Source organism: Sander lucioperca, chromosome 9 (assembly GCF_008315115.2).
Source record: "Sander lucioperca isolate FBNREF2018 chromosome 9, SLUC_FBN_1.2, whole genome shotgun sequence".
In the NCBI taxonomy this organism is placed as follows: Eukaryota; Metazoa; Chordata; class Actinopteri; order Perciformes; family Percidae; genus Sander; species Sander lucioperca.
The window spans coordinates 20,090,243-20,095,242 of record NC_050181.1 but is presented as its reverse complement, the minus strand read 5'-3'; the positions used below and the strand labels follow the sequence as shown (position 1 = coordinate 20,095,242).

The 5,000-nt window shown below is 44.4% G+C and overlaps 1 protein-coding gene across 2 annotated transcripts in view; it reads left to right on the top strand.

Moving 5' to 3' along the window:
- Window positions 1-5,000, top strand: part of wdr33 (WD repeat domain 33) — a 40,659-nt gene that overhangs the window by 482 nt on the left and 35,177 nt on the right. The window contains exon 1 of one of the 2 annotated variants that reach the window (XM_036005347.1): window positions 582-658. The exons of the other annotated variant lie outside the window; for it this stretch is intronic. The gene's annotated coding sequence lies outside the window, so the exon portion shown is untranslated. Of the gene's footprint in view, window positions 1-581; window positions 659-5,000 lie in introns of those variants that run through there. 2 annotated transcript variants of the gene reach the window in all.

The following is a 5,000-nucleotide window of genomic DNA, read 5'->3' as shown; positions in this document are numbered from 1 at the left end:
ACAGTAACGGCCGGAAGTTACGCAAAATTACGCAAAATCTAATATAATAATATCATTTTAATAATTTCGCTCATGAAACACGTTTTCGTTCCTATGGAGTGTTTGAATCCAAAAAATATTTTTTTTCCTAAACTTAACTAGCTATTTGTTTTGGTGCCTAAACGTAACTGTTGTCGACGTAACGGTTGACGTTACGTTAGCTGTATCCCTTCTAGCCTTAAACGTAAAATAACAACAACGTTCTAGAAGTCGCAGAGTAACTGCCTGACATCTTTAATTAATCAGTCTGTTTCAGTTCATGGAGCGTTAGCTCTGTGTTAGCCACCTGTTTAGCTGCTAACTGAGGATTAAGTTACTGTGCAGTAACGTTACTTAAGTACAAAATCTAGGTACTTTAGCTAGTTGTGTGTGTGCGCGTGTCTGTGTGTCTGTATCTGCCTGTGTGTGTGTCTCTGTATGTCTCTGTGTGTCTGTTTTTGTGCGTGTGTGTCTGTGCGCGTGTCTCTTTCTGTGTCTCTGTGTGTGTCTTTCTGTCTGTCTCTCTGTGTGTGTCTCTATCAGTGTGTGTGTGTGTGTGTGGTATATTATACATTAATGAGCCCGCTTGTGAAAGGGTAACTACCGTTTTTCCAGTATTAAGCAAGAAACAAACTACAGTGTAAGTTAATAGGGCAATTGTCCAGCTTGTATTTACCTTCACAAAAGGGCTTGTTTTGCCGCTGACAGGCTCAGATTAATATTATATTATTAATATTTCTGACATTATGGAAAGGATTTCTTAGGAGGTCAACCTTTCTGTTAAAGAGTAAAATCATTTTTTAAAACATAAAAACATTGGCAAAATTGCGTTCGCTAAACCCACCAGACTCCATGTAAATAAGCAGTAATTTTAGCATCGTCAAATACACTTCATTCAAAGAACACAGAAACAAAATATAATTATGTAAAGCTGTTTTTGGGTCGTCTCTCCACTTTTCCAACCACCACAACTCTAGTTTTGGTTGAAACAAACGCATAGTTTACTGATTTACATGTAACAACATGTTGGCTCTATACACGCTAAAACTACTGTTTTTTTAAATGGAGTCTGGTGGGTTTAGCGGTTTCTGGTTAAACAGAAAGGTCTTAATACTGGACCAATTGCAAAGATTATTGTTGCTTAACTTATTTTGATTGCAGCCCATAAACTATGTCTGTGTTGTCTTATTTCAAAGTTTATGGGTTGGTAGGAACTCCTGCTTCTGGTGTGTGTGTGTGTGTGTGTGTGTGTGTGTGCGCGCGCGCACAAGCACTGAAATAGTGAGTTTTTCATGATATGTCCCATTTTCATCATGTCCCATACTTAAAGCTACAATATTATTGCAAACCAAAATATCTTGTAATCACAGGATCTGTAACATAAACAGCTCTTTCATTTTCAGGGAATGATTTAGGGATGGACAGTGGCCGTTAGATTCAATTAAAAGTGTGTGTGTGTCTCTATATTTGTGTGTGTATCTGTGTGTGTGTGTGTCTCAGTATTTGTGTGTGTGTGTCTGTCTGTGTGTGTGTGTCTCTGTGTGTGTGTGTGTGTGTGTCTCTGTATTTGTGTGTATCTGTGTGTGTGTGTGTCTCTGTATTTGTGTGTGTGTCTGTATTTGTGTGTGTGTGTGTGTGTCTCTGTGTGTGTGTGTGTGTGTGTGTGTGTGTCTCTCTGTATTTGTGTGTCTGTGTGTGTGTCTCTGTGTGTGTGTGTGTGTGTGTGGGGGGGGTGTCTCTCTTTGTGTGTCTGTATGTGTGTGTGTGTGTGTGTGTTTCTCTCTGTGTGTGTGTGTGTGTGTGTGTGTGTGTGTGTGTGTGATTCATTATTAAACCTTATTCAGGGTAGCTGTGTGTTCTTGAACAGTGTAACTATACCTCTTACTCTTGTACTTGTACTTCATCTGAGTATTTCCATCTCCTGCTCCAGTCTGTCTCAGTGTTTTCCTCCAGCGTTGTGGAAGTCTTAGCTGCGTGTATTTGGGGCGGGAGCTTTAAGCGTCATTTCCTCAAGAAAATATTACATTTTATTATTGAAAAAAGGCATTTCCCACCGTACACTCTGGGTCTCTTTGTAGTCGTGTTGTGTCCCTTTAGTGGTAGATTTGCGTCTCCTTTCACATTATTTTGGACCGTTATTATCTCTGTATCTGTGTCTGGAACATTGGATAAAGCAAGAGCAGATAATAAATAAATAAACAGCACTGAAACAGACCGACTACTAGGGCCGGACGATTCATCGGGAACTTATCGACTTTGAAATTCTGATGCTGTTGTTGACGTATTTTTACGATGGCGATAATGTGGATAATTTCTGACTGTTGATAGGCCTACTTTCTCCTTAAAATCATTCTACCGTGTTTGCAGGGTCCCAAATTAACACTCGCCAGTTGCCAAATGCGGGGGTGGGCCGACACACACAAACACTGGCGCACACACCATACTGACGCACACCTACACACAGACAGACACACACACAGACCTACGCGCACACACACGCACAGACAGAGACACACACAGAGACAGACGCACACACACACACACACACAAAAACCTACGCACAGAGACAGACACACACACACACACACAGACAGAGTCCACAGCAGCCCGTGGCACAACGTAAAAATACGTCAACAACAGCATCAGAATTTCAAAGTCGATAAGTTCCCGATGAATCGTCCGGCCCTAGTAGTCGGTCTGTTTCAGTGCTGTTTATTTATTTATTATCTGCTCTTGCTTTATCCAATGTTCCAGACACAGATACAGAGATAATAACGGTCCAAAATAATGTGAAAGAAGACTCAAATCTACCACTAAAGGGACACAACACGACTACAAAGAGACCCAGAGTGTACGGTGGGAAATGTCCAGAGGACAGGTAGGGTCTAGGGTGGGGAGGAAGAGGAAAGGACAGGTAGGGTCTATGGTGGGATGGGGAGGAGAGGACAGGTAGGGTCTAGGGTGGGATGGGAGGAAGATGAGAGGACAGGTAGGGTCTAGGGTGGGGAGGAAGAGGAAAGGACAGGTAGGGTCTATGGTGGGATGGGGAGGAGAGGACAGGTAGGGTCTAGGGTGGGATGGGAGGAAGATGAGAGGACAGGTAGGGTCTAGGGTGGGGAGGAAGAGGAGAGGACAGGCAGTGTCTAGGGTGGGATGGGAGGAAGATGAGAGGACAGGTAGGGTCTAGGGTGGGATGGGAGGAAGATGAGAGGACAGGTAGGGTCTAGGGTGGGATGGGAGGAAGATGAGAGGACAGGTAGGGTCTAGGGTGGGATGGGAGGAAGATGAGAGGACAGGTAGGGTCTAGGGTGGGATGGGAGGAAGATGAGAGGACAGGTAGGGTCTAGGGTGGGATGGGAGGAAGAGGAGAGGAGAGGACAGGTGTACACATGTGTGCTGCTAAATGTCCTATTGGTTCCATTCTGTTGATCCAGTGTTGTTGTTCAGCACACACACACACACACACACATGCATACATGCACGCACGCACAGACACACACACACGCACGCACGGGCACACACACACACACACACACATACATACATACATACATACATGCACGCACGCACACACACAGACAGAGACACACATACATAGACACGCATACATACACGCACGCACACAGAGAGACACACACACACATACTGTGTCCCGTTGGGGAGGGGGCTTGTCCAAATGTAAACTGTACAGGCATGTGACAGTGTGAAACTGCTTTGTCATGTTTTCTGTGTATAGAAGGTGTGTGTGTGTGTGTGTGTGCTCTCGCCCTCACGCTCTCTGCGCAATATACATATATATAAATATACACATTTTGAGTGCTGATCAAGAGTTTTGTGCAAGCAGTTTAAGGTTGTGACTATTGTCCCAAATACAGCAGGCTTCATCCAGTGATTGAAACAGATATTATTAACATTAATTGAAGTTTCCCAGTAGCCGATATAGAACCGACATTGAACGCTCCGAGCGAGCTGTGCTGTGGTAAACACGGAGCTTTTCCTTGACGTGAAACGGTAAATATTAATTAACCTTTATTCATGCATATCTCTTCAGTCGTAGCGTAGGGATACGGTACCTCGGTTCATTGCTTGACAGAACTCCCTGAAGCCTGCCCCATCCACGACACTGATTGGTCTCGTGTCCTTACAGATGAACAGAATTAATTTCTCCGTTATGGCCTCTTGCCGTGTTGCAGACAAAGAGCTTGTGGCAGGTGGTACAAAATCCGTGTCAAGACGTGACTGTTTAGCTGGAGATCCACACATAATGCCAGGCTCATTTGGGTGCACATTTTGGAGATGTGACCTCACGTTGCTAGTGGTCGAATGGTACGCTAACTGTATTTTACATAGCTTGCATACAACTTTATCTCGCGGCTCAACTATTTTACCTCCTATCGACCAAAATCCAAAGTACTTCCAGACGTGGCTTTTTAGATTTTGGGGGGTTAAAATCGCTTTCTCTGATGGGGTCGAGTTGGGCTCTGCACTTTCTGCCATCTTCCATGACAAGACAAGTCAACTTTCAGCAGTGAGGCTGTGCCAGACAGGGACTCCTGTGACCTGTCCCTGGACCCTCAGACCGCTAGCAGACAGACAGGACAGACGGGACGGACGGACAGACAGGACGGACAGACAGACGTTTATTTTCCACAATTTATTTTTTTAATTCGAATATTAATTTTCACCTTCGAAATTCGTTTTATAAAAACTATTCGAATTTAGAATATTCGTTGACAGCCCTAATATGCATAAGTCAAGTGTTAAGTCTGGATGGGTGCACACCTACACACACAGAGACCTACGCACAGACGCACACACACACACCTATGCACAGACACACTTACACACAGACACACACAGAGACCTACGCACACACACACCTATGCACAGACACACTTACACACAGACACACACACCTACGCACAGACGCGCACAGACGCACCTACACACACACACAGACCTACGCACAGACGCACACACAC